At 34.6% G+C, this 11,560-nt stretch overlaps 1 pseudogene; it reads right to left on the bottom strand.

Moving 5' to 3' along the window:
* Positions 1-3,085: 3,085 nt before the first annotated feature.
* LOC116742954 lies at positions 3,086-8,847 on the bottom strand (annotated as a pseudogene).
* Positions 8,848-11,560: the final 2,713 nt, after the last annotated feature.

Genomic DNA, 11,560 nt, shown 5'->3' on the forward strand with positions numbered 1-11,560 from the left:
ATTTCAGATAATTTCAAGAACTGGGATGGGATGTCATGCATGTATAAAATATGCAATATACACACTAGGAGCAAGCAACCACAAATATGTAGATACTTCTTGGCATGCAAATATAATCTTTGATGAATGATAACTTGAATAAGTGAGTATCATAATAAATATATCTATTATTTCTAAACTCATTTTTAAGCTCAATGTAATTGCAATTAACTTTTTAATAAAAGTTTTGTGTGAGAAGATCTGAAAAGAACAGTCTAAAGTCTGTATAGAAAATATGCCGAAAATGTTTATTAGCTTTTATTATTTGTAATTACAGAAAATTAAAATAAAATCATAGTGAAAACATTGTTTCAAATAGCACATTACCAATGATTTTTAAAATGTTAACGTTTGACAAGTACGAATTGCAGAAAATTTTCTAAATACAAATTTAGTAATATATAACACACTTCACACACAGCAGTCTCATAATTCTCTATTTAATATTAAAAAAAGGAAAAGAATAATTGAACAAAGTTTTCTTCACAGAAATGTACTTCATTACCTATGTGTTATAGAATGAAAAATTGGTATTAGGGTTTCAATATATGAATTCTGAATTTTGGTAGGACCCAAACATTCAGTCCACAACAGATGGGAAAATGGTCAAAGTTGTTAGAATGAAAAGATCTATTTAGTGGAGCTCTGGACATTGGGAAGAAATGAAAACAGGATACAGTCAGGTCAGGCCAGATTATGGAGGGGCTATGAAACCAAAGAGTGAAAAGTCCCCACGTGGTTCTCAAGGTCTGAGTGGGCTACCTCTTACATGGGAGAGTATCCATAAGCTTTAGATTTTTCTAGTAGGATCAGTGGTGGTCCCTGAGAGGGAAGGGTTAGTGGCAAGTGATTTGACTAGAAAATCTAGAGGCAAAAACTGGGGCAAAAGCCCCAGTCAGGTATATTTGATCAGTTGCCAACATGGGCCACCTTCTTAAACATTATTGAGTTACATAAACCTTTTTCTATTTTAGGTCAAATTATACTTTGGATAGTTAATATGTATCTATTCACCAGGCACTGAACCCAGCCTATGCATTATTATTTTTTTACTTTGTATTTTTTTAAATCTTTATGTTCTTTTATAGGAGCAAGATTCCTGACCAGTATACAGTGGTGTATTTACTACAGAGACCTGTGCAGAAATTACATACTATCCATCTTGACAGGTTTTCATTACACTTTGCCTATTGATGGAATAGTTCCATTTATAAAGTTTTTATACATCAAAAATATTTGAATTTAACCAGGTTGTCCATTAATTAATCTCTGAAAAAGTTAAGTGGCATTTAATTTTAGCTACTATATTTTTACAACATTAAAAATTGTACACATTAGGTAGCTTCTCAAAATGTTACTTATGCACAATGGCATTTAGCAAATAGAACAGAGTCCATCATCTCATCCAGATCCACACAGACAGGTCTCATTTGAGAGCTATATGCTAAAGAGCTAGTATTTTGAGACAAAAGTACACCTAACCTAAGTTTCTTAACCGCCAATATGGACTTCTTACTCTGAAAGCCTGTCTTCTTGGCCACCTCGACCACATCTAACAATTGCCCTGTTGTGTGTTGACTCGACAGTGGAGCACCATGTCTGTCTGATGGTGGTGGCAGGCACTATTATTATATCCAGGTAAATAAAAGCCCATATTTTGAAATGCCAATTTGAGATACAAATCAAAGGTACAACATATTCAGAACGAAGTTTTCAGCGATCTGGAATCCTGAATGATGTGAAAAATTTCAGAAACTGATGGCAAATTGTACCCATGATGGGTTCCCAGCTATGGAAACATTAATACATTAATTCAAATCCCTTTACTCAATCAACATAGCCTAGGGTCATCCTGCCATTGTGTATCAAAAAATACGAAGTTAGGATGACAAAGTTTTACAATAATTTTATACAAGTCAAATTTGGAAAGTCATGTTAAGAATATCCATTCTGAGAGAAAAACATCAAATCCTTTGTGTACACATTTAGTGTGACTGTAACAAAGCAACATGTACAATTTTAACATTTAAAACTGAGCATCGTCTTTCTTTCCAGTGAAATGAAAATAAAAAATTAAAAATAAACAGGAACAAAATTACAATAAAGAATGTCAATTGCAACTGAGATCCTATGGGTTCTACTGATTCTCTCATCGAGTGGCAGGGCTCAAGTCATCATTAGGAGATAATTTGATTTTAAATGTGTCATATTAAACTGCAAGGATGTCTGTTAAATATCACAATTAAGGGCTTCCCTGGTGGCGCAGTGGTTGAGAGTCCGCCTGCCGATGCAGGGGACGCGGATTCGTGCCCCGGTCCGGGAAGATCCCACATGCCGCGAAGCGGCTGGGCCCGTGAGCCATGGCTGCTGAGCCTGCGCGTCTGGAGCCTGTGCTCCACAACGGGAGAGGCCACAACGGTGAGAGGCCCGCGTACAGCAAAAAAAAAAAAAAAATCACAATTAAAACATGCCAGAGGAGAAGCCATATTGTCAAAATGCCCACTTAACCCACCCAAGCATCTCAAACCCACCCTTTGCTGACCATCTATAACCTCATTTTTTAAAGTTTTTTTTTTCCTTTTTTTAAACAAGAGAAAGTAAACAGATACATGTTGGTAAATGCTAACTGTCCATATTCACATAGAGACACAGTGTAATCTCTGAGCCCAATATACAGAGAATGGAGGAAAAAGCTAGACTTCTATGCATTACTTCACAGGGGCCTAGCACCCTCCAGATTCCAGCAGAGCTAAGGGTGTAGGAGTTTTTTTCCCACGGAGCATGGTGGTGTTGATTCCATAAAGTTTTGCTGAGACAGGAAGGGATAAAAATGAATTTGGAACAGAAAAGAGTAGAGATTCTTCTCTAATGAGTTCTGCTCAAGGTATTTCCCCCCAAAATAAGTTGAGAACCATGGTATAAAGGAAAAGAGACCTCAAAACAGGATGACTAAAAACAAGAAGACAAAAGAAAAAAAAAGATTGCAATTTGCTCCCGGAGACTGGAGAAAATTAAAAAAGGAAGGTTGGAATCCATCAGTGTTCCATTAGTCATCTTCTCCTTCATCTTCCTCTCCTTTCTCCTCCTCCTCATAATCTTCATCTTCTTCGCCTTTATCCTCATCCCTTTCTTCATCAATATCTTCCAATCCTTCTTCTTTAACATCATCATCTTCTTCTTCTTCCCCTTCCTCATCATCCACGTCAGGAACCAAGTAGTACTGTAATGGATTTGGACAAATATCATCTTTCATCAGAATGATCAGGAAACCAGGTGAAGAAGCTCTCTGGTTCCTCATGCTGTGTCTTCCTGCTGGCTTTATTCTGCGTTTGGCTTGAACTTTTCATCAGATCCTTTCTGGATTTCCATTTGATTTCAGTGTACTTTGAAGATGAATCACCACTCTCATTCAGATGACATTCTTTGGAAAGAACTTTATTTTCAAAGTAAGGGTTTTCATTAAAACAAAAATCTATTCTATAACCTGATTTAATATTTTCAAATTCTGTTACTTCAACTCTTATCAAATAATGTAGTGTCTCTTCACCCTCTTGCACAAACAGTACAGACAATTGTGCATGGTTGACAAATGTTACACCAAAATTTCAGATTTTGGCAGTCAATTCTGACCTCTTCTGAAAAAATGGTTGGCGGAGTTCGTTATTTTTCTGTTCTACTTTCAAACTCTTCTCGCTGGCTTGTTCATTACATCTGTTCTGTCTTTATTTTGTACTTCATCAATATGTTCAATTTCTTCTTGCTATTATTTTTCTTCCTTCTGCAAGTTTGGAGAAGCAGATGTTTTCTTTGCCCTGGAGGTGGGAGTCAGTCTCACTTTCTTTGGTTTCTTCGCTTGAGGTGGAAATGAAGACTGGTGTTTGGGAGCCATGAAAACTCACCTTATTTCATTTTAATTCTCATAGTCACACTTTGAAACAGCCACACATTTTTCTCCCCATGTTAATTAACAGACAGGCAGGTAATGTTTAGAGACCCTGAAGAACTCAACCACATCTCACAGAGTCAAAACCAAGCTGTCAATTCAGGTCTGTCTGGCTCCAAAATCCACCACAGGCATGTCTGATTGATCCACAAAAGAAATTAGGACACAGGTGAAGTTTGAGTGAAGCCAAAACAATGAAACTACTTAAAGGCCTTCATCAGAAAATTATGATAATAAAATTATTATTTTAGGAAAATTAATCTGATAAGAGCCAAACAGATTAAAATGGAGTGACAGATTAGAGGGAAGAAGAGCAACCATAAAATAACTACAAGATTTCAAGTGTGACATGATGAAAATCTGAATTAAGCTGGCAATGGCAAAAAAGGGACAAATTTGTAACAATAATTAACAGAATAGATAACTGATTGGATGTGAGGAACAAAAGATAAGAGAAAGTTAATGATGATTGATATATGAAAAGTACTATTTTGGCATATGTTATATATTTTCAAAGTCAGAAATATTCTTTGACCTGTTTTAATACCAATATTGTCTAAGGTCAACATATTTCATTATTTTTACATGTATAGCCTTATTAGATCTTATTGCAGTCTTGAAAATTTAGTGGAAAAAATATATGCCATGTGTTTTTAAAATTGGACAAGGCTGGGTGAGCTTTTGATATGAGCAAACATACATAAGATAGAGGTCAGCAGTCAATGCATTCCTAATGTAGTCTATACTATAGTTATCCAAATGTATTTTTGAGTTCCCCATACTTGTATGGAGTTAGTGTTGGTATTAGCATATGCTGAAATGTAATTTTAGTTAATTCAGTGTGAATTTTTATTTCTGAATAAAGTAGATATAATTTGATCTTATAAGATTCTAAGAAATAAGTGGATCTTTGAAAATATTTTTCTTAATTATCACTATTCTACGAGGCAAGTAGCTGTACATTGCCAAGAAAGTATCATTTTGTTTATTTTGAGGATTCTGTCACATCTTCTGCTCTTTCTCAGAAAAGAAATCATTTGGTCCTTTGAATTTATGCCAGCCAACACAAATGCTTAATTCAAATTGAGATAGAAACCAATTATATTAGGGGAGAATCATTGACAATTGTAACATTCCAGGAATTTTGGCCCTGGCAGGGAGGAGTATGAGGCAAAGAATAGCATTAGGAGACCCATGAGGGGTCTTTATTTCAATAATTCAATTATTAGCTGAATTTGGAGACATTCTTAACTCTTGAAATAAGTGAATTCAATACAAACACAAGGTGTGTTATTTTCTTTCTACATAGCTTAAACAACATCATTAAAGCATGTAAATGTTAAATTTCCCATAAAACACTAGGAAGCATAAACTAAGTCCCTGTAATCCCGCTGCTCCTAGTAAGCTAAAATGTATTACATATTTACAATAAGCATTGTGTAATCTAACTTTTAACTATTTTTTCATTCAATTCTCACAACATCAGGTACTATTTATACCCTTTATGTGTTTACAAACACATAAAGTGAGAGGAAAAGAGTTTTATGTTTGCCTTGGTCACCCATTTATTTTTTTTTTACCTCCAAAATTGCTTCTTAACAAAGTATGAGGAAAGGTTCTTAGCTGGTAGGTCCTATGATTTATCACAATCAATCATTAGTTGCCCATTCAAACAAGATACTTACATAAGCAAATATCTCATTCCACCTTATCTAAACAGATAAGTTGCTTTGACCCAACCACAAACACTTATATATTTCCAAAAAGTGTTTTGGAAAGCAGAATTTCCAGAGATTTATAAGATATTGTAACTATCAGAATCAGAATGATCTTTTATTTTATTTTATTGCTTTCAACCATCACCTTGCATACATTAAAATTCATTGACTGAGCTGGTAGGGATCTGCATGTGCACTTCACCTTAATATCAATTGACTTGGTGTTAACTGAAGTGCTCTGGCATCCTTGGCCACAGAATTTTGAATTGGATTTTGGTTGGGGAAATAACAGAAGAAACAAAGACAACAAAAAACTCCATGAACAACAAACCTATAAACTACCTTATGTAGTATGGGAATGAATTGTTTAGTATAGAAACTAAAAGCTAACAGGAAGAGTTGGGATTGCAAAAGTCATAGACAACATTAAGTCATTGCCAAGAGTCAAAAAAACTGCCACAGAAGGTCAAGGAAGTATACACAGCAGAACTCAGCCTGCACAGCATTCAGGTGGATTCTCCTCACAGACATGCAGGAAAGAGGTGAAATCTCAGAATTTCATCTGTTTCATTCTCATCATTTGTTTTATTCCAAAAGTCACGTGGTAGATGGTTCTCGGGTGCTTACTGGGAAACCATAATGAATCTGACATCTCCCCAGGAATCTTTCTGCAAATGACTTTAGAAGAAAATGATTTCTCCCCTTCAACCTTCACTATTTTAAACAAGTACCTCAAAGTCTATTCTGGAACTATACAGAAAAATGCATTCTGGGAAATGTAGTCTCCAGCTTCTCCTCAGCAATGTGCAAAGTCAGGCTTAGAAGGAGGCAGTGGTGATGGCAAGTTGCCAACAGGTAATCCAAATGAGGAGACACAAAACCACTTAAGCCATTGTGTCTCTCCCCTTTGATTTTTCAAATCTGTTATAGCTCAGTCACAACATCCTTTTGATATCTTCTAATTTAAATACTGAAATATAGAGTTACCCATTATTAGCATACCTTATGCTAGGTTATTGGGGACTGGAAGAAAATAAAAATAATTGTTTAAAACATAATATATATATACATATATCAAAATATATATACAAATATATACATATCAAAGCAAAGAAGAAAAAGTGCATTATTTCTACAGTCTTCATTTCTTTAATTATTATGTGACCGGAGTTGTTATTTATAACTTCCTTTCTCCCTATCTTTCTATATACTCTTTGTTCTCAGCCAGAACTTCAACTGGCCATGGTTATTTATCTGAAGGGAGAGGGGAGGTGGCCCAAATCATTATTTCTGGAGAGTCTGTGCCATTAACAATCTTGCTTGTATGTGATTGCTGCTGCAGTTTCATATTTACATTTACCAGTGGATTTGGGAGTACTAGGAAACACCACTGGTTCCAGACATATTCATCTTTGATCTTATTTTATATTGGCAGGCCTATCTCCTGGATCATCAGAACCTATCATATCAACCAGTACATAAACACTTTATGTGTCTATTGTTTATAAAGTAGCCAATGGGCAACCTCCTTTCAATTCAATGGAACTTTTTTTGGGTTCTCTTGTTGGAGCATTCCTCCTCTGGGAATCAGTAAGGCATATATTTGCAGGTATGGGAAGCAAGCATTTTGCACTGAATTATTTTAGTAATAGTGACCAAAGTCACTCTCATTTCCACATCTTGGCTCCTAGACTTATGTATTCTGGCTACAGGAGAAACAATGTCGTATACTGATCGCTAATTCAGCACATATTGCAGCTTGAACACTCAACTTAACAGATGTTGTCACAAAGCCAGCAATATAATTGCATTTCTAATAGCCATTTCATTGTTCTATTAAGTCAGCTGTAAGATAACAGATTTATAACAACAAGAGTGAGTTTGATGGACACAAGCACATTGCCAAAATTCACTCACTTTCAGTGAATTCCCTGATCAGAGAATACGTTGCATGTGTTCTGTGATGTTAAAGATGTCACTCTATAAATCCACTGATGGTCTATTGGAAGAAGCACTGAAGATTGTGAAGAGAAAATAAATGTCTCCCAGGAAAGGGAAATCATTACTCCTGCCATGAAAGATTCAGTCCATTGTAAACATCCTCTCTTGTGGCTGGCATATCCTCCAGGAGAGTGTGTAATTCCTTCACTCAGCAGTTTTGTAGTTCAGCCTGAGTGAACCCCAAGCTGGGTAACTCATTCCTATGGAGTTTCTGGGCAAACAATCTAGCTGACATCCAAAGAATAGCCATTTTGTCCAACAAATTATTGAGAACTTTCTCTATAGAACTTTCTCTATAGTGGGTGCCATTTGGTAAGCGTTCTTAGTGAAAAATATTTTGACACCCTGTTACAATTCTGAGAGGTGTATCTACTTAATTTTTCATCAGATTCTCTTATCATTCATTTTAAATCTTGTTTCTTTCAAGTTATTAACCACTATTCTTCAGTACCTGAGAGGTGCTGTGCTATTGTACTGCCATTTTCAGAAAGTGCCAGTGAATTGTGAAGAAATATTTGTTATCCAGTTTTCATTTTTCTTTTGTTTTTTCCTCTCCACTCCCCCATCAACAGGTTACAGGGAGATCTCTTTGAGATTGTAGCTGAGGGTTGAGAAAGTGGGCAATGTAGGGGAACTACAAGTCATGGGAGTCTAAGTCACTTGCTCCTACAATTTACACGTGCTTTCAGCACTGATCTTATATATCATTTCCACTTGATGCTAATTTCTCTGCACCTCCAATGCCATGGCTTGAAGGGTGACATAACACTAAGATCATTGTGTGTAACTCAGTTTGCATGGTAATGTAGTATTCCTGATTAAATCTCTACCAGGGCTCAGTAGTACCAGGGACTATTTTACAAAACGATAAAAAATGTCTCTAGAAAATATCATGAATTTGACCCAGATCCTAAGCTTCTGCACTTGACCTTATGTTCTACAATCTTATTAAACTCAGTCATTAATTTTAGTAGATTGTTGGTAGACTTTTTGAGATTTTCTATGTAGATAATACTTTTCCTCTTAAATAGCTTACTTATTTTATAGAACATAAAAGGAAAATTACTCTTTTATATAAACTTACCTATTTACCATTTTGTTGCTCCTCTTTTGTTCCTGAAGAACCTTGCTTCCCTCTGCTGTCATTTCCCTCCAACTTGAAGAACTTCCTTCCTGTGACATCTTTAACATCAAAGAACACATGCAACATATTCTCTGATCAGGGAATTCACTGAAAGAGTGAATTTTGGCAATGTTCTTGTGTCCATCAAACTCACTCTTGTTGTTATAAATCTGTTATTCTACAGCTGACTTAATAGAACAATGAAATGGCTATTAGAATTCTTTTGGAGCAGGTCTTCTAACAACAAATTATTTAATTTAATTTTATTAATAATGAATTTATTTCCCTTAATTCTTAAAGGAGTGATACAGATATAGATGATACAGATATATGTATATAGATATATAGATAAAAATAGATATAGATAAAGATGATATAGATATACTTATATAGATAAAAATAGATATGAATATAGATACAGATGATAGAGATAGATACGGGTACAGAACTCTAGCTTGGCACATATTTTCTTTCAGCAGTTTAAGTATTTCATGCGATTGTTTCCTAGTCGCTGATATGTAGTCTATTTCTCTCTAGCTGCTTTCAAATATTTTTCTTTATTTTTGTTTTTCAGAAATTTTATTATGATGTGTCTAGACATGATTTTCTTTGACTTTATCTTGTTTGAGTTTCCTTCTTGTATTGAAATCCTTAAATCTTTAAATTGATGTCTTTTACCACATTTGGGAAGTTTTTCATCATTATTTCTACAAATATATCTTTTTGTTCCAGTCTCTTTCTCCTCTCTTTCTAGAACTCCAATGACACAAACTTTAAACATTGTAAAATTTTCTTATATGTACCCAAGGCTCTATTCAGTTTTTTAATCCTTTTTGTTCTCTTTATTCAGTTGGATATTTTTTTTTGATCTATCTGAAATTTCACTGTTTCTTTCTTTGTGGTCTCCATTCATAATCTAGTGAAATTTGTATTTGAGTTATTTTATTTTAATAATTCTTCCAATAAGTTATATTTTTTAAATTATGGTAAGAGCACTTAACATGAGACCTAACTCTTAATAAATATATGCACAACACAGTATTATTAAATATTAAAAGCACTATGCTGTATAGCAGATCTCTAGAACTTATTAGGTAAGTGAGAATATTTTTGGTGTTTGCATTTTCTACCTCAAAGAAAATCAGCAACTCCTGATTTTCTCTTCCCCCAGAACCTGGCAACTATCATTTTACTGTCTGTGTCTATGAGTTTGATTATTTTAGAGGCCTCATATAAGCGAAATCATGTCATATTTGTCCTTCTCTACTGGCTTATTTCATTTAGTATAATGTCCTCCAGGTTCATCCATGTTGTTGCATATGGCAGAATTTCCTTTTTTAAAGCTGAATAATATTCAAGTATGTGTATATAACGTATTTTCTTTATCCATTTGTCTGTTCATGGACTTTTGAGTTGTTTTTGTATCTTAGCTATTGTGAATAATGCTGCAGTAAACATGGAATGCAGATATCTTCAGATCCTGACTTTAATTCTTTTGGATATATACCCAGAAGTGGGACTGCTGGATCATATGATAGTTCTGTTTTTAGCTTCTTGAGGAAATTTCATACAGTTTTTCTTATACTTCCTATATCTCTAGTGAGAATATATTTTTTTATAAACTTAATTTGTATCTGTCTTTAATTCATGTGACACAGGTATAATATCTGCTTTAAATCTTTTTGTGACAATTCTAACTTTGGGATCATCTGAGGATTCGCATTTGTTGATTGTATTTTCCTTTCAGAACTGGTCACATTTTCCTGTTTTTATATGTATCAAGAAATTTTAAATTATACCCTTAAATTTCAAATATTAGGTTGTGAAGGATCTGCCATAATTTTATTAAAAATGTTGATTTCTCTTTATTTTTGATTCTTCACCTGTTTTAATAATCAATCAATTTATTTACCTTCAGATCACAAAGACTTTCTTATGCTGCTTTGGTTCTGTCTAATGCATGCTCCACTCAGAAATGTAAAGAAGTTTTTGTACAGCAAAAGAAACCATAAACAAGTGAAAAGACAACCCTCAGAATGGGAGAAAATATTTGCAGATGAAACAACTGACAAGGGATTAATCTCTAAAATATACAAACAGCTCATACAGCTCAGTATCAAAAACCCACAAAAACCAATCAAAATATGAGCAGAAGACCTAAATAGACATTTCTCCAAAGAAGACATACAGATGGCAAGAGGCACATGATAAGATGCTCAACATCGCTAATTATTAGAGAAATGCAAATAAAAACTGCAATGAGATATTACCTCACACCAGTCAGAATGGCCATCATCAAAAAATCTAGAAACAATAAATACTGGAGAGGGTGTGGAGAAAACGGAACCCTTCTCCCTGTTGGTGGGAATGTAAATTGGTGCAGCCACTATTGAGGACAGTACAAAGGTTTCTTAAGAAACTAAAAATAGAGCTAACATATGATCCAGCAATCCCACTCCTGGGCATATCTTCGGAGAAAAATGGTTTGAAAGGATGCATACACCCAGATGTTCATTGCAACACTGTTTACAATAGCCAAGATGAGGAAGCAACCTAAATGTCCATCGACATATGAATGGATAAAGAAGATGTGGTACATATATACAATGGAATATTACTCAGCCATTAAAAAGAATGAAATAATGCCATTTGCAGCAACAAGGATAGACTTGGAGATTATCATACTAAGTGAAGTAAGTCAGACCGAGAAAAACAAATATATGCTATTGCTTACAT

Source organism: Phocoena sinus, chromosome 18 (assembly GCF_008692025.1).
Source record: "Phocoena sinus isolate mPhoSin1 chromosome 18, mPhoSin1.pri, whole genome shotgun sequence".
Lineage (NCBI taxonomy): Eukaryota > Metazoa > Chordata > Mammalia > Artiodactyla > Phocoenidae > Phocoena > Phocoena sinus.